The following is a 22,960-nucleotide window of genomic DNA, read 5'->3' on the forward strand; positions in this document are numbered from 1 at the left end:
TATCCTTTTCTCTCATTTTATATATATTTTTATTATTTGGGCCTTCTCTCTTTTTATGGCCTCTTTTTTTCGTCTGGAGTCTCATCCCGACTTGTGGGGGAATTATAGTCTCCATCATCCTTTCCTCGCTGGGACAATGCTCTAATAATGATGATCATCACACTTTTATTTACTTACAACTCAAGAATTACAACTCGATACTTAGGACAAGATATGACTCTATATGAATGCCTCTAGCGGTGTACCGGGATGTGCAATGACTCATGAGTGACATGTATGAAAGAATTATGAATGGCGGATTTGCCACAAATACGATGTCAACTACATGATCATGCAAAGCAATATGACAATGATGAATGTGTCATGATAGACGGAATGGTGGAAAGGTGCATGGCAATATATCTCGGAATGGCTATGGAAATGCCATAATAGGTAGGTATGGTGGCTGTTTTGAGGAAGGTATATGGTGGGTTTATGGTACCGGCGAAAGTTGCGCGGTACTAGAGTGGCTAGCAATGGTGGAAGGGTGAGAGTGCGTATAATCCATGGACTCAACATTAGTCATAAAGAACTCACATACTTATTGCAAAAATCTATTAGTTATTGAAACAAAGTACTACACGCATGCTCCTAGGGGGATAGATTGGTTGGAAAAGACCATCGCTCGTCCCCGACCGCCACTCATAACGAGGACAATCAATAAATAAATCATGATCCGACTTCATCACATAACGGTTCACCATACGTGCATGCTACGGGAATCACAAACTTCAACACAAGTATTTCTCAAATTCACAACTACTCAACTAGCATGACTCTAATATTACCATCCTCATATCTCAAAACAATTGTCAAGTATCAAACTTCTCTTAGTATTCAATGCACTCTATATGAAAGTTTTTATTATATCCCTCTTGGATGCCCATCATATTAGGACTAAATTCATAACCAAAGAAAATTACCATGCTGTTCTAAAGACACTCAAAATGATATAAGTGAAGCATGAGAGTTCATTAATTTCTATAAAATAAAACCACCACCATGCTCTGAAAAGATATAAGTGAAGCACTAGAGTAACAACAAACTACTCCGAAAGATATAAGTGAAGATCAATGAGTAGTCGAATAATTATGCAACTATATGAAGACTCTCTAACATTTAATAATTTCATATCTTGGTATTTTATTCAAACAGCAAGCAAAACAAAATGACATCTGAGAATAGCAAACATCATGTGAACAAGCAAAAACTTAGGATCAACCGATACTAACCGATAGTTGTTGAAGAAGAAAGGTGGGATGCCAACCGGGGCATCCCCAAGCTTAGACGCTTGAGACTTCTTGAAATATTATCTTGGGGTGCCTTGGGAATCCCCAAGCTTGAGCTTTTGTGTCTCCTTAACTCCTCTCATATCATGGTCTCCCTAAATCTCAAAAGCTTCATCCACACGAAACTCAACAAGGACTCGTGAGATAAGTTAGTATAAACCATTGCAAAAACCTTATCATACTCTACTGTAGAAAATCACTAAAATTATTATTCAACATTGCATACTAAATGCCTCTGCATATTTAATAGTCCTATCCTCAAATAGAATCATTAAAGAAGCAAACATATGCAAACATAAGAGCAATCTGCCTAAACAGGACAGTCTGTAAAGAATGCAGCAACATCCATACTTCCCTAGCTCCAAAAATTATGAAAGAAAATTACCACTGTAGTAAATTTATCATAGCTTAATATGCAAAAGGTTTCAACATTTTATCACATTCTGACTTTTCTAGGGAATTATTGCAACAACGGTATACTTTCTGTTTTCAAACAGCAACATGAAGACTTGTAAAATAGTCATAGTAAAGGCTATCAATGCCACTTTTATTGAAATAAAAGATGAATTTTTTTTTTCTAAATAACAGCAAGCAAATACTAAAAAAATAAATTGATGCTCCAAGCAAAACACATATCATGTGGTGAATAAAAATATAGCTCCAAGTAAAGTTACCGGTGAACGAAGACGAAAGAGGGGATGCCTTCCGGGGCATCCCCAAGCTTAGGATCTTGGCTATCCTTGAATATTACCTTAGGTTTCCTTGGGAATCACCAAGCTTTGGCTCTTGCCACTCCTTATTCTATAGTCCATCAAATCCTTACCCAAAACTTGAAAACTTCACAACACAAAACTTAACAGAAAACTCGTAAGCTCCGTTAGTATAAGAAAATAAATCACCACTTCAAGGTACTGTAATGAACTCATTATTTATTTATATTGGTGTTAAACTTACTGTATTCCAACTTCTCTATGGTTTATAAACTCTTTTACTAGCCATAAATTCATCAAAATAAGTAAACAATGCATGAAAAACAGAATCTGTCAAAAACAGAACAGTCTGTAGTAATATGGATCAAAAGTATACTTATGGAACTCATAAAATTCTCAAATAAATTTATATACCTGAGGAATTTATCTATTAATCATCTGCAAAAATAATTAACTAAATATAACTTTCCAAATAAAAATGGCAGCAGTTCTCGTGAGTGCTAAAGTTTCTGTTTTTTACAGCAAGATCAACAAGACTATCCCCAAGTCTTCCCAACGGTTCTACTTGGCACAAAAACTAATTAAAACATAAAAAATAAATCATAACATAGGCTAGATGAATTATTTATTACTAAATAGGATAAAAGATCAAGGAATAAAAATAAAATTGGGTTGCCTCCCAACAAGCGCTATCGTTTAATGCCCCTAGCTAGGCATGATGATTTCAATGATGCTCACATAAAAGATAAGAATTGAAACATAAATAGAGCATCAAGAAGAATATGACTAGCACATTTAAGTCTAAAAAACTTCCTATGCATAGGTATTTTTTGAGAAAACAACTTATGGGAACAAGAATCAACTAGCATAGGAAGTCAAAACAAGCATAACTTTAAAACTTTAGGCACATAGAGAGGGCACTTGATATTATTGGAATTCCTACAAGCATATGTTCCTCCCTCAAAATAATTTTCAGTAGCATAATGAATGAATTCAACAATATAACCAGCACCTAAAGCATTCTTTTCATGATCTACAAGCATAGAAATTTTACTACTCTCCACATAAGCAAAATTCTTCTCATTCGGAATAGTGGGAGTATCAAAAGAGACTCAAATACTATAAATTGTTTCCACATTCAAATAGTAATATTCATAAAAGGGGTAATCATAATGATGACAAGTTTTATAAATATAATCACTACTTTTTATAGCATAAGTATCATCACAATAATCATCATAGGTAGGAGGCATGTTATCATCATTATAAATTTGCATATCAAAACTTGGGAGACTAAAAATATCATCTTCATTAAGCATAGCATCCCCAAGCTTGGGACAAACATTAATTGCAGCAAATATATTCTCAAAAACATCATCTTCGTCAAACATAGCATCCCCAAGCTTGGGCCTTTTCATATCATAAGCATAATCACTCTCATCATTAATAGTATAGATAGCACCAATAGTATAGCAATTATCATATTCTTCCAAGCAAGTGCCAAAAAGATTTTCAAGACAATAAGAAGTATCATTATCTTCCACAATTATATTTTCATGAGGCACAATAGTAATAGGAGCAGCATTATTTGGGAGAGATATCTTTTTACCTCTCTTCCTTTTTCTTTTCTTCTTCTTCACCACATCATGTGTGGGTTCAATCCTCTTTTTGGAGCTCCTTATTAATGAGATTCGTTGAATATGAGGCTCCTCCTCCTTACCTGATTCATCATAAGAAATAATAGGAGGATATTGGGAAGTCTCTTCCCTTTCATTAGTATTCTCTTCATCTTCTATTTGTTTTCTTTTCTTTATGTAGTTGGCAATATAAGGATTTTCAATACAATTCACCGCACAATACATATAAATTTCCTCTAGATCAAAATGCAGAACTCTATCAAGGGCAAATTTTGGAATATCCTTAGTTATACGTTTCATTTCTTCATAACCCAAGACCAAAGTAAGTTCATTATGATGTGCAAGGGAAATCAAGTCATCACAATTTTTGGACACGATATGATCATGAAACAATTTGCATTGGGTACTGAAATGATCATGTTCATTGCAAAGCTCACAAGTATGGCCAAGTTACTTTAAATTTTCAGCACATTCATCTAGCCTTTCTTGCAGCAATTTAGTTTCTAAGTACTTATGCCTCTTGCAATATCTATCTTCCCTATTTGGTGTGTACTTACAAACCCAATGTACTCCACAAAAATTGACATGTTTATAGGAGACATTTTCATCATAACTAGTGCAATCATCATTAGTATCATGGATATTCAAAGAATTCGTACTAACAACATTGCAATCATGCTCATCATTCACATATTTTATGCCAAGCATTCTACGTAATTCTTATTCTAGCATTTGAGCACAATTTTCCTTTCCATCATACTTACGAAAGATATTAAAAAGGTGAAGCGTATGAGACAAACTCAATTCCATTTTTTATAGTTTTCTTTTATAAACTAAACTAGTGATAAAACAAGAAACTAAAAGACTCGATTGCAAGATCTAAAGATATACCTTCAAGCACTCACCTCCCCGGCAACGGCGCCAGAAAAGAGCTTGATGTCTAGTACACAACCTTCTTCTTGTAAACATTGTTGGGCCTCCAAGTGCAGAGGTTTGTAGGACAGTAGCAAATTTCCCTCAAGTGGATGACCTAAGGTTTATCAATCCGTAGGAGGCGTAGGATGAAGATGGTCTCTCTTAAGCAACCCTACAACCAATTAACAAAGAGTCTCTTGTGTCCCCAACACACCCAATACAATGGTAAATTGTATAGGTGCACTAGTTCGGCGAAGAGATGGTGATACAAGTGGTATATGGATGGTAGATGATAGTTTTTGTAATTTGAAAATATAAAAACAGCAAGGTAACGAATGATAAAAGTGAGCATAAAAGGTATTGCAATGTGTTGAAACAAGGCCTAGGGTTCATACTTTCACTAGTTCAAGTTCCCTCAACAATAATAACATAATTGGATCACATAACTATCCCTCAACATGCAACAAAGAATCACTCCAAAGTCACTAATAGCGGAGAACGAACGAAGAGATTATGATAGGGTACGAAACCACCTCAAAGTTATTCTTTCTAATCAATCTGTTGGGCTATTCCTATAAGTCTCACAAACAGACCTAGAGTTCGTACTAGAATAACACCTTAAGAAACAAATCAACCAAAACCCTAATGTCACCTAGATACTCCAATGTCACCTCAAGTATCTGTGGGTATGATTATACGATATGCATCACACAATCTCAGATTCATCTATTCAACCAACACATAGGACCTCAAAGAGTGCCCCAAAGTTCCTACCGGAGAATCACGACGAAAACGTGTGCCAACCCCTATGCATAGGTTCATGGGCGGAACCCGCAAGTTGATCACCAAAACATACATCAAGTGAATCACGTGGTATCCCATTGTCACCACAGATACGCACTGCAAGACATACATCAAGTGTTCTCAAATCTTTAAAGACTCAATCCGATAAGATAACTTCAAAGGGAAAACTCAATTCATTACAAGAGAGTAGACGGGGAAGAAAACATCATAAGATCCAACTATAATAGCAAAGCTCGCGATACATCAAGATCGTATCACCTCAAGAACACGAGAGAGAGAGATCAAACACATAGCTACTGGTACATACCCTCAGCCTCGAGGGAGAACTACTCCCTCCTCATCATGGAGAGCACCGGTATGATGAAGATGGCCACCGGAGAGGGGTTGCCCCCTCCGGCAGGGTGCCGAAATGGGTCTAGATTGGTTTTCGGTGGCTACGGAGGCTTCTGGTGGCGGAACTCCTGATCTATTATGCTCCCCGATCATTTTAGGGTATATGGAGATATATAGGCGGAAGAAGTACGTCAGGGGGGCATGAGGGGCCCACGAGGTGGAGGGCGCGCCCAGGGGGTGGGCGTGCCCCCTGCCTCGTGGCTTCCTCGTTGATCCCCTGACGTGCACTCCAAGTCTTCTGGGCTTCTTCTGATCCAAAAATAAGTTCCGTGAAGTTTCAGGTCAATTGGAATCCGTTTGATTTTCCTTTTCTGCGATATTCTAAAACAAGGAAAAAACAGGAACTGGCACTGGGCTCTAGGTTAATAGGTTAGTCCCAAAAATCATATAAAATAGCATATAAATGCATATAAAACATCCAAGGTTGATAATATAATAGCATGGAACAATCAAAAATTATAGATACGTTGGAGACATATCACGCCCTCACGAGGCTGCTCTTGCCAGTTGTCCTCACGAGGCCAGTCGCGCCACTCCAAGTGGGGCCGCGGTCGTCCCAGTGTCCTCCACCTCGTCCTCCTCCTCAGTCGTAGCCCCGGTCGTTGTGCTCAGGTGTAACATCCCAAATTTTCAATTTGGAATGTTATACATTAGGTCATCATGCATATCATATTTTATTTTGCTTTTGGTTTTGATCCTAGAAAATCCTATGCAACTCAAGGACCCACGGAGAGAGTTGGGGATTTCGTTATTTACATATTTGAGTTTTCTCAAATTATGTAAACAGGATCATTTGATTTTATTTATTTTATCATCAATTATTTCTATTACAAAAATATGAGAGAGGGAATAAAATGACTTTCCCAAAATATAGAAATATTGAAGATTTAATAAAAAAATCAAATAAGATTTATTTCGGAGTTTTTCGGTATTTTTATTTGAATTTAGGAAAAATGCGCATTTTTCAAAGTTGTAGTTTGGGCCCAGATAAATGTTCACTTTATCGGGCTTGATTTTAGGAACCCGGCAAAATTTATTTCGTGATTTTTGGAGTCCGTTTAGTATTTCTTTTTATTTTTCTTCCGAGCAGATTTATATAAAAAAAACTGGAACCGACTCCGGGCCGTACCCGGCCAGGAAACCACCGGCCGGGGGCCTTTATAAGCCGCCGCCCCGGCCCGGGAGAGAGCCAGCGCCCAGCCTAACCCTAACCCTAGCTAAGCTGCCGCCGCCGCCGCCGCCAGAGCCGCGCGCCTTTGGAGGTTCGCCGCCGCCTCGTTTTTCATGATGTTAAAAAAAATTCTGTTCGTCGTTTTTCTTTTTCGTCGGATTTTCCGCGGTTATTTTCTGATCGCGATTTCTGATCCGATTTTCGTTTTAGTATAACTTTTCGCTCGTTTATCGGAATCAGGCGATTCAAGCGCCTGGAGTTTCATCTCGAAACCCTCTTTCCGAATAATCAACTTAAACATGTTTTTGCTACTGTAAAATTTTCCCTAGATCCAGATTACTAGAACGAAGTTGTTTTCTTTCGCCGTTTGATTTCTTTTGCTTCGTTCGGTTTGATTCTTTTTGCCAACCAGGGTTCTTAAGTTGAACTTTCTGGTTAGATCTTCTATTTGAGTTTTACCTGTGCATTAGATGAGTATTTATTGTATGCTTGTTGTTTGTCTGCGATAGAATACCCGGAGTGCGCCGCCTATTACTTCGAATCTCTAGGTTATGCGGATCATCAGCAAGGCAAGTAACACTTTGATCATACCTTTTCTACAACCCAGTTTTATTGCATTAGATCAATCCTCACACATTGCATGATTAGGATCTAATTAACTTGTGGGATGGGAAGTAGATGAGGTAGTACCTATTACCTGTTTATTGTCAAACCTTTGGGAGTTACTTCTACGTTTGCTTATTATGCCATGCTATGCTAGTAGACGTGGACTGGGTGAGTGATATCCATGACAGATGTGAGATTTATAATTAAGGGTTTATCTAAGGTGGCAACCTAACACACATCTAGGTGGATTGAGGCACCTGGGGTTACCAGGACTTGCCTGTTTTCTTTTGGACCGCCACCCAGGCTCAAAGGGATCATGAGATTATTCATACTAGAAACTTCCGTGTGCAGCCACAAGCCATTATGGGCTCTGGCATAGTTGACTAAGTTGTGCGAACTCTTACAGTGGTAGACTAGCAGATGTAGGGGAAAGTAGGTGTACCGGTCTACCCGTCGTAAGGTGCTAGCGCTTCTGAAAGACTGTGTCTCGGTCATCCGTTTCTCAAACACCATGTAGTGCGAGAAATCCAACGGAGGCGATCGAGTCTTGTGGGGAAAAGTGCGCAAACCTCTGCAGAGTGTATAAACTAATCATGATTAGCCGTGTCCCCGGTTATGGACAATCTTGAGTATCTAGTACCTGGATTATCATGTGAATCTCAACATGTTACTCTAAAATTAATATTGTTGGGTTTTAATGATATTACTTAATTGGGATTGAGAATGTTGTCAACCATTCTCAATGTTTCACAACCACCATGATAGTAATTAAATTTATTCCTTTGCAGTAGGGAAAAATTGGCTTTACGCAAAAACTGTAACCATAGAGCTTTCCACCAACCAAATATGCATATAGTATAGCTGTTGCATTCCATTATTCTCTATGTGTTACCTTGGCAGCATATTCCATGTGCTGACCCGTTTCGGGCTGCAACGTTAATGTTGCAGACTTTTCAGACGACGATTAAGGAGTTTTTAGGTCATGGTTCTATACTCAGTGATGCCGTTGGAGTTGATGGACTCACTTATCTTCCAAGCCTTCCGCTGTTATCGTTATTAGATGGCCTTAAGCCATATTTATTGTAATAAGTTCTCTTTTGAGACACTCGATGTAATAAGTGTGTGATTGCTACTCTGCTATAAATCCTCCAAGTACTGTGTGGTGTCAGCATTACTGATCCAGGGATGACACCGGAGCACAGAGATCAGACTGTTTGAGGTTTGGTCGCTACATCAGGGCGTCTACCGAAGCGTCCATCTCGGATGGCCCTGAGCTCTTGACAATCGTTGGTGTTGTGGTTGTGTACGTTGTGGAAGGCACAGAACGGTCGGCTGCTTTTGGACGACTCGGGATGGTCCCGGCCGCGCTTCGTATCCGGCTCCGCTGCGAGCACGGCCGCTCCCTTGCGCTTCACGTCCTTGACCTTGGCCTTCTTCTCCTCTGGGTCGGAAGCAGGGAGCTCGAGGAGGGAGAGACGCTCCTCTTCAGCTCTTGCACACTTGGTTGCTATGTTGAACAGCTCTAGAGTCGCGCATAGCTCCTCGTGGATGGCGAGCTCCTCCTTCATCTTGACGTCCCGGACGCCATCGGAAAATGCTAAGATGATGACTTCGTCCGTCACCTTGGGGATCTTGATGCCGACGCTGTTGACGTGCTGGATGTACTTCTGCAGGGTCTCTCCCAGTTGTTGCTTGATGCGGCGTAGGTCACCTGCAGCCGGAGGGCGGTCGCGAGTACCCTGGAAGATGGCGATGAAGCAGTCGCGCATCTCATCCTAGGAGGAGATTGATCCCGCAGGAAAGTTCAGGAGCCACGAGCGAGCGCCATCCTTGAGAGCCATGGGAAACCAGTTTGCCATGACTTTTTCGTCGCTGTTGGCCGCCTCGATGCTCAGTTCGTAGAGCTGCAGGAACTCCGCGGGGTCGGGGGTGCCGTCGTAGCGCGGAGGCAGATCCGGCTTGAACTTGCCAGTCCAAACGACGGTGCGCAGCTCGGGAGCGAAGGCGTGGCAGCCTACGGTGGCCACCGGGGCCCTCTCCAGGGGCGGAGCTTGCCCTTGATGTCCGCGCACCGCCATCGCAGGCGGCTCGCGGTCTTGTCGTGGTGGTGCCGGGAGCGATGGAGCATTTCTTGCGGCCGGGGAACCTCTTGGCAGCTTCCTTCTTCGTGCACGGGCACACGGCATGGCGGATCACACCGCGGGACCGTGCATCTTGGGGCGAGGATGTCGTATTGATGCGGAGGGGGCGATGGCGCTTCGTGAGCTGCGCGTCTTGGCGCAAGGGTGCCTTCTTGATGCGGAGGCGGCGGAGGCGCTCCGTGAGCTACATCGCCCGCGGACGGAGGTGGGCGAGGCAGCGAGAGGGATGGTGCAGGAGAGCCCCCAGTGGCACTGACTAGCTCGGTGATGCGGTCCAGCCCGTCCTCGTAGAGGTCGTCGACCGAGCGGTAGCGTAGGAGCTCGCGTGCCATGAGTAGCGCAGCCTATGTGTCCGTGGGTGCGCGGCGAGCGTGAGACAATGAGCCGGCCGGAGTCAGCGATGGGGTGGCGGTGCGACCGTCCTGCCGCACGGATGGGTGAAGTGATGATGCTTGCTTCTTGTTTGCTGTCGGGCCGGTAGTGGCGTTGGCAACAGGAGATGGAGAATGACGGGGAGGCCCACCGACAGGGGATGTCTGAGCGACACGGCCCGGCGCTCGGCGCGCGTCTGACATGGATGCGGTGGAGCGATGGGACGCGGATCGGTGGGAGGAAGGCTTTAGTGCACCCCTACCTGGCGTGCCAAATGTCAGATTTCGGGTTCTGGCAAAACCCTTGAAGTTCGAACACTGGGGTGCACACGAAGATCTCTCCTCCCCCTTGCACTCTCCCTCACCGCAATCTCAAGGCTGAGCGCGTCGAACTCATAGAACAAGGGACACAAGATTTTTACTGGTTCGGGCCATCGATGTGGTTTAATACCCTACTCCAGTGTGGTGTGGTGGATTACCTCTTGGGCTGATGATGAATAGTTACAATGGAAGAACAGCCTCCCGAGGAGAGGTGCTCTTGTGCTTGGTGAGTTTGTGTGGATGAGGATGATTTGAATGGACTTGGATTAGTTGCCTCCTACTGTGGTGGCTAGCCCTATTTTATAGAGGCCCTGGTCCTCTTCCCAAATGCTGTTGGGAAGGGATGCCACAACGGCCAAATTTGAAGGGAGAGAACTAGTACAAGTTATCCTGACTAAAGGTGGTCTTCGCCTGCCAAAGGCTCTGGTGGTGACGCCGTCCTGGGCTCCACGGTGACCTCCGTCCTGCCGTCCAGCTGGTCTTGGTCTCATTGCACTGATATGGAAACCTTTGCCTGATGCCTCGGGACTCCTCATGCACTTGCCTCTTTAGCACGAAAGAGGAAACGAGGACACTGTGCGCGCTGGCGCCCGCCTGGCCCCGGTCGTCATGGCTTGCGTCACAGGAACCTTGTGAGGTGCCCCTTGCCTTGATCTCTCTGCCCCTCGCGAGCCAGCATGGTTAGGCCGCTCCCGAGGAGGTCTTGCATCGTCCGCCTCGCGAGGCTTGACCCCTCGCGAGGGTCTTGAGTGTTCATTGATGAAGATGGGGCATACGGGACTGTTGGCGGAGCCACACCGTGGGCTACAGTCAGGCAAGTCTGGGGACCCCCATTCCTAGGACGCCGACAGTATAAGCTTCTCACAAACCGAAGCTTCTCACAAACTGGAGCTTCTCACAAACTAGAGCTTCTCACAACAAGCCTGGTGGTTTCGGTACGGAACGTGCCACCTTTGGGGATGAAATGATATCCGTTGCCTCTTATTGCTTTCAAAAAATTTCTAGTGCCAACATAGAACAACTCGAGTATTGTGTTAAGTTTTGGATTTTTTTCGGGGTTCTTTTGGGCATACATTAACTGGGTTTTCTAGGCATTTTATGTGCATAATTCAAATTTGAAATACATGCACATGCTCCAGTGCATATAAATTGGTTGAAAAATCAATTATGTGTCCTTGGGTGCATGCTTAGGTCCCATGCAAGAAATGGGAATGAATTTCAAACACTAGGGCACCGTTGATTGCCGGCAAAATGTTGAGATACTTTGTTTTTAAATTCTAGTAAATATAAAACTCGTCTGAAATTCATGAAACTTGGCATGCTACCATGGAATGGCACCTGACATACTGTGGTATTTTTCGTGTCCATTTTGAGAGAAGGCGCACTCGAATAATGACAGCCAACAAAGGCATTTTGTAAAAATAGCAGCCACTTTAATATCTCAAACGTTTGTATAATTCAAACCGTGTGCGTTCTGTTAACCTTTCACGTGACACCACGTGTCTTAGTTTTAATGTCTATAGGAGGTGCCGTGTGGACAGCTGCTTGACTGAATGGGAGGCGTGCGAGCACAGTCCGGTGCGCAGGCTCACCGGGAAGCATACAAGTTGTTCAACGCGGGATCCGTGCATCCCTTCAACGCAAATAGTTCAGATTACGGTATGCAAATTAAAGCCAGAATTTGGTGCTAAGCCAAGAGACACTGCAATTTGTCAAAATATGCAGCTAAAAATCAATAGCACTATCTATTTTTTGCAACTAAAATTCAGTAATTAAGCATAGATTTCATTCATACTAGAGATTAAGCAGTCGTTCTCACCGGGAAGCGAGATAGCCTTGGACCGCCGCCCGCCTCGCTCCCACTGGTCTATATTAATGGTGCCGCCAAGTGGCCGCACCCCCCATCCTCGCGACACACACAATCCTCTCTCTACGCTCGCATCCTCGATGCCGCTCAAAGTCCTCAAAGCCATCAGTGTACGAGGATGCCGCCGAAGTGCCCCATCGGAGGGAGTGGCGACGCCGGGGCTGTAGAAGCACTGGAGCACGGCGTGAATATGGATATAGAGGTTTCCGTCGCCGCCGACGAGGTGGAGAACGAGGCTGCCAACAAGCGGAGGTGGGTCGAGAAAGAACCGCAAGCGACTCCAGCAGGCATAGACTTCATCAACAACCTCCCCGATGATATGTTGATAGTCATCATATCCCTCCTCCCAATCAAATATCGGGCGAGAACAACCGCCCTTTCCTGGCGATGGAGCCCCCTATGGCTCCTCACCCCTGTCGACCTCCTCAACACCCACAAGCTCTGCCATTGCTATCGCCAAAGCATGGATGCGTTCTCCCAGATCCTCGGCAGTCACCATGGCCCAATCAAAGGCCTTATCACGGGCAAGTTCCGTTTCGATGGCAAGGACCGAGCCAAGCTTGACGAGTGGTTCCAATCCCCGCCATAGATCAGCTCGAGAAGCTCAGTTTTAATGATGGGCATATGCGCTTGCTGCCAGCGTCCGTGCTCCGCTTCACGCCCACGCTGTGCCTCGCCAAGTTCATGAACTGCCATCCCCCCTTAATGATGCGCCCGATCTTTTTCTACCATGACTGAACCACCTCGAGCTTGTCGCCGTCCGCATCCCAAAGGATGACATGGAGCGCCTGCTGCACGGCTGTACTACACTCGAGTTCCTTCGTCTTCAGGCGATGAATTGGTCGAGTACCTTGCACATCACCTCCAGGACTCTCCAGACTATTTATGTGTGTTGCTAGTGCTGCAACAAGAGATCACAAGAGGTGGACCACAATATGGTCATTGAGGACACACCTTCACTTGAGAGATTACTTGTAGTTGATCGACAAGGTCCAACAAGAATCAATGTCATTTCTGCGCCGAAATTGAAAGTGGTGGGCTACTCGTCTGTCAAATACTACAACTTTCAGGTACAACAGTCGCCTTATACCTCTCCTTCTTGATATCAACGTTATTTCTAGTTTTGAAGATGTATGTTCATCTGTCATCCAGCGAAGCCTCACCCAGACTTTGGGCATAGTGAAGGTCTTGGCACTAGAATCTGTCGGCCCCAACCTGGACTAAGTTGTCAGTTGCCTGAGATGCTTTCCTTGCCTGAAGAAGCTATATATCGAGGTGATGTTCCTTTCCTGTTAAATGTTAACCATAAGGGAGTTCAATTTTTTGCACCTTTCCTAAGTTTACAATGACAGTGTACTACGATTTCTGAAGGAATTTTGGAGGATTTTAGGACATACACCCCCACCCCCATATTGGTTGCTTCATTCATATGGTTACAATCGTCCATAAGCATTTCTCCTTTGGATTCATCTGTACTAGTTTTCTTAGGGAATTTTTCATCCAATACAACCTCTTGTGGAGAAGGCTACATGTTTCTAGATTGTAATAAAATGCTCATGTTAATCATGCCAGATCGAAGATGGCAGATTGGTGCATTTTAAAAATCCTGCAAACTAGATGGGCGTGTAGCAGTGTTCAAAACTGCATTTAGGCACTAACGCATTCTCTTCTTTTGCAGATAATAATAGGCCCGGAGGTGGATAATGTTTATAACGACAATCACATCAAATGCCTGGATCTGCATCTCTCAAATATTACTTTGAACTCCTACCAAGGGACCTTACCGGAGATTACACTCGCTAGGTTCTTTCTTGCCACTTCAAAGGTGCTGAATGGTATGATTATCAGAGCCGGCATGTACCACAGAATGGAAGAGCCTCGAAAAATGCTAAACTTCGTATTGGAAGAGCATATGGCAAAGCAATTGGAAGTCACCGTGTCAAACCTAAACATAACTTGTTAGAGGATGATCCCTTTGCAGAAATGACGATGCTTGCAATGTTTGAATTTTTGCCTTGTAATCTTTGAATTTGAACCTTGTAATATTTATGGCATTTGTTATCTTGAACCATTTCTATTCTCTTGTCTCAACGCAAAAAGTTCATCCGAGTGAACCGCATGTCGTATATCGCACACACCTTGATCTAGCCAACCGTTTCTTTTGTGTTGCCTAATCACAAACAGTTCATCCGAGTGAACTGTATGATGTACATCGCACACACCTTGATCTGCCTAACCGTTTCTTTTGTGTTGCCTAATCACAAACAGTTCATCCGAGTGAGCCGTATGTTGTACATCGCACACACCTTCATCTGGCTGCCTGTTTATTTTGTACCTCCTCATCGAAAACGGTTAATTGAACTGAACTGTATGCCCTGCATCGCACACGCAACTAAAATCTGAACCGTGTTTGATGCATCCTCCATCGCAAACGTTTTGCACCTTTTTTGATGGTTTTTTTACACCACCGTTTGCTATTATGGCATCGCACATAGTTTCGCTGAAGGGTCTCTGATCGTATTGTCGCGTTAGCAGCATCCTGCAGTAGTGGTTCACCACTTCCATTGGTGCCTCTCCGATGATGTGTGAGTAGTTCTTTGTAGACCTTCGGGTCCGTAGTTAGTAGCTAGATGGCTTCCTCTCTCTCGTTTGATTCTCAATACAATGATCTCTTGGAGATCCATATGATGTAACTCTTTTTGCGGTGTGTTTGTTGGGATCGGATGAACTTTGAGTTTATGATCAGATCTATCTTTTTATATCCATGAAAGTTATTTGAGTTTCTTTGATCTCTTTTATGCATGATTGCTTATAGCCTCGTATTTCTTCTCTGATATTTGGGTTTTGTTTGGCCAACTTGATCTATTTATCTTGCAATGGGAAGAGGTGCTTTGTAGTGGGTTCGATCTTACGGTGCTTGATCCTAGTGACAGAAGGGGAACCGACACGTATGTATCGTTGCTACTAAGGATAAAACGATAGGGTCTATCTCTACATAGATAGATCTTGTCTACATCATGTCATCGTTCTTATTGCATTACTCTGTTTCAACATGAACTTAATACACTGGATGCATGCTGGATAGCGGTCGATGTGTGGAGTAATAGTAGTAGATGCATGCAGGAGTCAGTCTACTAATCTTGGACGTGATGCCTATGTAATGATCATTGCCTGGATATCGTCATGAGTATTTGAAGTTCTATCAATTGCCCAACAGTAATTTGTTTACCCACCATTTTCTATTTTTCTCGACAGAAGCCACTAGTGAAACCTACAGCCCCTGGGTCTCTTTCTCATATTATTTGCCTTTGCGATCAATTTTATTTCCCTTTTATTTTCAGATCTACTAAAGCAAAAATACAAAAATTCCTTGCTGCAATTTATTTTATTTGGCGTTTGATCTATCAATATTTACAACTCTCTCATGTCTGTTTGCCAATTTCTGGCGCCGTTACCCGAAAGGGATTGACAACCCCTATTACCCGTCGGCTTGCGAGTAGTTGTTATTTGTGTGCAGGTGTTGGTTATGTTGTGTTGCTTGGCTATCCTACTGGTTCGATAGTCTTGGTTTCATATCTGAGGGAAATACCTACCGCCGCAGTGCTACATCATCCCTTCCTCTTTGGGGAAATACCGACGTAGCTTCAAGCGACATCAGAAGGAATTTCTGGCGCCGTTGCCGGGGAGGATCTTCAACATATACCGGGTTCCTAATCACAAATCTCATCTCCTCGCAATTTGCATTATTTTCCATTTGCCTCTCGTTTTCCTCTCCCCCACTTCACAAAAAGTTGCCGTTTTATTCGCCCCTCTTTCCCGTTCATCGTTTTCTCGTCAGATCTATCCTTTGCTTGCAACCATTAGTGATGTCGGTATGGCACTAACAGATGATGTCCTAACTCCTAAGATTGGATGTAAGGGCAATCTGGATGCTAAAACTTTTATCTTGGGGCAAGGGAATGTAATGGGAAAGGAACGTATCCAATAATTTTTTAATTGTGTGGGAAATCTAAGTCTTGATGATGCTCCTATACTTAGAACTACTAGATCTTATGCGGATGCTATTTCAGCACTAGTTCTGAAACTCGAAAGTAAATTTATCTGTACTCATCCTTCTTTGCAAAGATTGTTTTTTGAGCTTCCCGTTATAAAGAATCCAAAAGCTAAAAAGTTAGCCACTCTCATTCTTATGAATGAATTTTATTACATAATACGGGAAGCTAGGGAAATCTTTGATTTTTATGGTATGAATCGTGAAAAGCCTGTAATAGATGAAATTCTTTACAATAGTGATTATGTGTTAAGACATTTTCTTGGGGACAATAAGATCTTTGATGAGAATCTTAAAAAGGAAGTCCCAATCCTAGATGTAATTCAACAAGTTTTTAATAATGTTCATCAACATTATTCTTGGATTGTTGCCAGAAATCAACGTGGTTATGATAATGTGCAACTTAATAATGCTAAGGTTACTACGGATAATATGTTTTAGACGCCGATAACGCCTACACGTGAGGGCATTAGGGGGCCTGGCCACACATTTTGTGTGGTGTCTAAGAGAACCAGCCCACACACCTACGTGTGGGCAAACCAAGTAATGCCCACACGCCTCTTTTTTGCCTCGCGGTCCCTCCCACCTGCCTGCGTGTAGGCAAAATAGATAATGCCCACACGCCCGTATGTCAGGCCTGCTACCTCATGGTCCCGCACGCCCCGCGTGACAGTCCACTGGTACGCGTCAGTGCTCACTACAAAAAAAGACACATCTGTGACATTTTGGGCCGAACGGAATTTTTTCTGTCATACTTATGACACTTCTATGATGATAATTGTGACAAAACCTGGTATCATCATAGATGTGGCGGGCTCCTACTTCTATGACAAAAAATCATGACAGAAAATGGGCTTTTCATCTTGGGCGGGCCGGAGACGCAGCTGCATGACATTCTTTGGGCCGTCCATGACGGAAAAAACCATGGTAGAAGCATGGGCGAGGAAAATATCTGGGTGTTCCCGGTTACGGTGGGTGGTCGGGGCCGAGCGATGCACGGAGGTTTGCGCGTTTCTCTCGTACACACACGCGCGTGGGTGCGAGGCGTTGGGCTCTAACTGAACCCGAGCGAGGCGTTCGCCTACTGAACCCGAGCGATTGCACTGCAGGCTACGCGTTACTGAACCCGAGCGATCGATCGATGGCTGTTAACTGAACCCGATCGAGCAATTCCTTCACTACTGCTGCTAACTGAAGCCGATCGATGCTTCCTCTTGATGAACAGTGAGCGTTGCTGGGGGGTGGATGAATAGTTCCCGGTGGGGGTGGATAAACAGGACCCCGTGGTGTTGCCTCTGGATAAACAGGACCCCGATTGATCGAGCCGATTGGGGCTGGATGAACAGGACCCCGTGGAGGGCTGGATGAACAGGACCACCCCGTGGAGGGCTGGATGAACAGTACACGGTGGTGGGCTGGATGAACAGTAGCCCGTGGAGGGGTGGTTGAACAGGAGCCCATGGAGAGGGCTGGTTGAATAGTAGCTGGTGGAGTAGCGCGCGGTGGAGGCTGGATGAACAGGAGCCCGTGGATGAACACTCGCAGGTGGAGGCTGGAGGAGGTCGACAATGGATGAACAGTAGCCCATGGAGGCTGGAGGGGGTCGACGGTGGAGATGAATAGTATCCCATGGAGTCTCGTTTTGCGGTACGCCACACCCCTCTCGATGAACAAGACCCCTGTTTCGACCGTAGCGCTCCAACACAAGTCCGTTTCCTCTGTTTTGCGGCACACCACACCCCTCCCAATGAACAGGACCCCCATTTCAACCGTAGGAGGTCCGTTTCCTCCGTTTTGCGGTACGCCAGACCCCTCCCAATGAACAGGATCCCGTTTCGAATGTGGCATGTCGAACACAAGGCCGTTTCCTCCGTTGTCCGGTACGCCAGGCCTCATTTCCATCGGCTGTTCCGTCCAAGCCCTCCCGATGAAGACGACGACGCATTCCGTTCCGACCTAGCCGGTTGGCTCCCCATGAACACGACGACGACGCAGTTTCTCCGTTCCAACCCAGCCATGTACACGAGCCCTGGCCGTACGTATGCACGAGTAGGCGTTCGAGACCCCGCCCGTATGTACGTATGTGGCCGTATTTTCTTTCTTGCACACTGGCCGATGTACGTACGTGTACACGCTACGTGCGTGCCTCTACTACGACACGTGCGCCCTCTACATCGACCAGTATTTACGTACACGTTCGTGACTAGAATGACAACGCTACATACGCTTCGACCAGGTGGGTCCCGACTGTCAGGCACTTCCTTGCGTGCAAAGATATAGCTGGTGGGTCCCAGCAGTCAGGGGGGCGAATCGTTTTTTTCCCGGACGCACTTCCTTGCGTGCGAAGATGTAGCTGGTGGGTCCCAGTAGTCAGGGGGAAAACATTTTTTCATGAAATACGGTGGCCCGTCCGGTGGGTCCCCGCTGTCAGGTGCAGGAATAATTATTTTGCGCGTAATAAGGAGGCACTTCCTTGCGGCTGTCGTGGACCCAACTGTCAGCCTCTCCACGTACAGTACTCTTCTGATGGAAGTCAGTCGTTGACCACATTGACCACGCCGCGCCGAGAGCACCAAGGCGGTGGACGACGGCGAGGCCTAGGAAGGGGACGATGCGAAGCCAGGGAAGACGTGGTAGTGGATGCCCACGTGGAGAGGAGTACGAGGGTTCACTGGTTCGGCTGCTGTGTGAGGCTGCCGTCGCCGCAGAATAGCAGGAGGTGTGGGTGAGTAGAGGGATGGCCTGACCAGTGGTGGGAGTAGTAGGGGGCGGTGAGGCCTCCGCGGCATCATAGCCGGCGACGAGAGGTAGGAGAACGCGGCACGACCGGCGCTGGTTTGGGCGGCTGGAGCAACAAGACCAGAGGTTGAAGAAGCACTACGGTCGTTGGATGGACATCGTACGGTCACTGGAGCTAGAATCGTTCATATATTGAGTAAGTTCACAAAGCCCTCTGTCCCCGTCAACTTAGCAGGCCCACAAGTCAGCCTCCCACTGTGGTGGGTCCCAGATGGCAGGGGGTATTCGTTTTTTGTGCGCAATAAGGAGGCACTTACTTGCGTGCAAAGATATAGTTGGTGGGTCCGACCTGTCAGCAGAGGGAACATTTTTTTGTGAAATACAGAGGCCCTTCCGGCGGGTCCCAGATGTCAGGTGGAGGAATCATTATTTTGCACGTAATAAGGAGGCATTTCCTTGTGTACGGCCGTGGACCCAGTAGTCAGCCTCTCCATGTACAGTCCACTTCCGATGGATGTCGTTCGTTGACCACGTTGACCACGCCGCGCCGAGAGCACCAGGGTGGTGGATGTAAAACCCCGGATATGATTTACCCAATATGTACTCCAACTCTTGCCGTTTCCAGCGTTAAGTTATTTTATTTTCTCGGGTTCGGGATTTTGTCTCTGTGTGTTGTTATCGTTGTCATGCATCTCATATCATGTCATCATGTGCATTGCATTTGCATACGTGTTCATCTCATGCATTCGAGCATTTTCCCCGTTGTCCGTTTTGCATTCCAGCGCTTCGTTCTCCTCCGGTGGTCATTTCTACCTTTCTTTCATGTGTGGGGATTAAACATTTCCGGATTGGACCGAGACTTGCCAAGCGGCCTTGGTTTACTACCGGTAGACCGCCTGTCAAGTTTCGTACCATTTGGCCTTCGTTTGATGCTCCAACGGTTAACCGAGGGACCGGAAAGGCCTCATGTGTGTTGCATCCCAACACCCCTTCAATTTGGCCCAAAACCCACCAAAACCTTCTCCATCATCTAGAGCGTTCGATCACGATCGCGTGGCCGAAAATCGCACCTCATTTGGACTCTCCTAGCTCCCCCTATGCCTATATAAAGAACCCCCTCCGAAATTCCCCTTCTTCTCGCCCCGAAACCCTAGTCCCCTTCGTCTCCACGCGCCGGCGGACATTTTTCTGTCCGGACGGACGCGTCCGGATCCGCCACCGCCGCCACGTGTCGCTCCGTCATTCGCCTGCCGCGCCGCCCCACTTCACCGGCCCGCTCCACCCAGGGAGGGCCCCCGAGGCCCGCGTCTCGCCGCCGCCGCGCCCGGCTCGCCCCGCCGCCTCTTCCCCGCGCTCGGTGCCCGGCGCCGCCGCCGGCCATCGTCGGCCTCGCCGCTCCGGCGAGGCACCGCCACCACCGCTCCTGCGCGCCGCCCCGCCCGCGCGCCTCGCCGCCCGGCCGCCGAGCGCCGCCCACCGTCGTCCGCCGCCTCCTCGACGTCCGGCCGCTCCGGCCGACTCCTCCTCCGGCGGCCCAACGATTTTCCGGCGAACCTCGTAAACCCCGCCGGCCGGATCTAGATCTGAATTTTGGATCGGGTTGACTTTTTGCCCGAAACCCTAATATTTTTGCCCTTGTTCATCGTGCCGTAACTTTGCATCCGTAGCTCCGTTTTGGGCATATAGCATATCAAAATGTTCGCCTCAGAGAGCACATCATTTCATCTCATTGCATCATTTTCATTTGAGTTCATATTGATGCCCGAAATGCTATTAGAAGAGTGCTATTTGAGATAATTGTCAGATCTGCTGCTCCAATTAGACATTTGTCATTTTTGCCATGATTAATGTGTGCATGATATGCCCCTGAGCTCTACATCTGTTTTGTTATATGTTTTGCCATCTATCCAGAGGTGCAACCCATATATTTTTGTGATGTGTGTGGTGACTAGCACAAGCTTGCAAAGTGGTGCATTCGTTAATGCTGATTTCAGGGACTTAGCATTTCCACTAAGTCCTTGGACTGTTTATCTCAATATGCCTTATGTTCATGTTGTTTCCTAGTGATCCGTGCCTCTTTTGAGGATGATCAGTAAGGATGTTTTCTTAATCTTGTAGAGCTCTATCCATCCGTGTCTTTGTTTGCAATTATGGAGCACCCTAGCTTGAGTCAATCGAGCTCTACTTTTGCTATTTCGTGAATCTGGGCAGATTGTCTACTTGTTAGCGATTTTGCCGAGGATGTTGTAGTTGATCCGTGCATGATATGTTATTGTTCTTGTCATGTCTAGCTTGTATAATGTGTATTCTTGATGGGTGTATTCTTAGATTGTCATGACTTGCTCTGTAGTGAGTGCATCGAGCTCGTAAGCATGCTTACTTGATATTTGTTTCAGCATGCTCCAGTTTTCACTAAGTCTGAGAACTGATTATGTTTTTGCCATGTTCACATGCTTGCAATTGTATTATCTGATCCCTTTTTGCTCAAGGTCACTACGGGACTTTTGTTAAGCTCTTTGAGTAGCTCCATGCCATGCTTTACTTTGCCATGTTCAGGTTCTGTAGCATATAGTTTTCGTGCTCCAAAGTGTGCTATCGGATCTGAAATTCCAGACAAGTGTTAATTTCACCAAGTCTGAAATCTGTTTGTCAAATGCATTTTTGCCATGCTTGTTTGAACCTGTTAATGGATGAATTGGCCATAGCTCAGTGCCAGTCTTTTGTTAAGCATCATGAATGGATCCCTGCCATGTATTTTGTTGTCATGTTTGGGTGCTGTAGCATGTTCATCTTGTTGCATTTAGATGGTTACTTGCTGTAAATCACAGACCGGTGTCATATTTGATTTGCTTGCCATTTCCAAACCATAACTCCGTTTCCGGTGATCTTTATATCGTTTTCAACCGATTTCATCTCACCTTTCCAGTGGCACACTTGGATTTCCAAGTTGAGGCCAGGTTCATTCATTCCTTGTCAAATCTTGCATATGCATCCCATATCGCATCCCGCATAGCATACCATCTTTGCATCATATTGTTTGAGCTTTGCACGTGGTTGATTGTGTCCTTGTTGCTTCTTTGTCTTGTTTGGGTAGAGCCGGGAGACGAGTTCTCTAACGAGGAGCCCGTTGAGTTTGCTTTCAAGGATCCAGTCAACTCTGACAACTTCGCAGGAAAGATGATCATACCCTCGAAATCACTACTATCTTTGCTATGCTAGATGCTCGCTCTTTTGCTATGCCTATGCTGCGATGCCTACCACTTGCTTATCATGCTTCCCAAATTTCCATGTCAAACCTCTAACCCACCATGTCCTAGAAAACCGTTGATTGGCTATGTTACCGCTTTGCTCAGCCCCTCTTATAGCGTTGCTAGTTGCAGGTGAAGATTGGGGACCGTTCCTTGTTGGAACATTATTTACTTGTTGGGATATAATTATTTTGCCTTGTTATCTTAATGCATCTATATACTTGGTAAAGGGTGGAAGGCTCGGCCTCTCGTCTAGTGTTTTGTTCCACTCTTGCCGCCCTAGTTTTCCGTCATATCGGTGTTATGTTCCCGGATTTTGCGTTCCTTATGCGGTTGGGTTATAATGGGAACCCCTTGATAGTTCGCCTTGATTAAAGCTTTTCCAGCAATGCCCAACCTTGGTTTTACCATTTGCCACCTAGGCTCTTTTCCCTTGGGTTTCCGAAGCCCGAGGGTCATCTTATTTTAAGCCCCCCTGGGCCAGTGCTCCTCTGAGTGTTGGTCCAAACTAGAGTCCTGTGCAACGCCCCCTCGGGGAAACTCGAGGTTTAGTTTTAGTTGTATGGAGCGCTCATCTGAGTGTGCCCTGAGACCGAGATATGTGTAGCTCCTATCAGGATTTGTCGGCACATTTGGGCGGTGTTGCTGGATTTGTTTT

Source organism: Triticum urartu, chromosome 1A (assembly GCF_056163025.1).
Source record: "Triticum urartu cultivar PI428250 chromosome 1A, HENAU_Tu73, whole genome shotgun sequence".
NCBI lineage: Eukaryota > Viridiplantae > Streptophyta > Magnoliopsida > Poales > Poaceae > Triticum > Triticum urartu.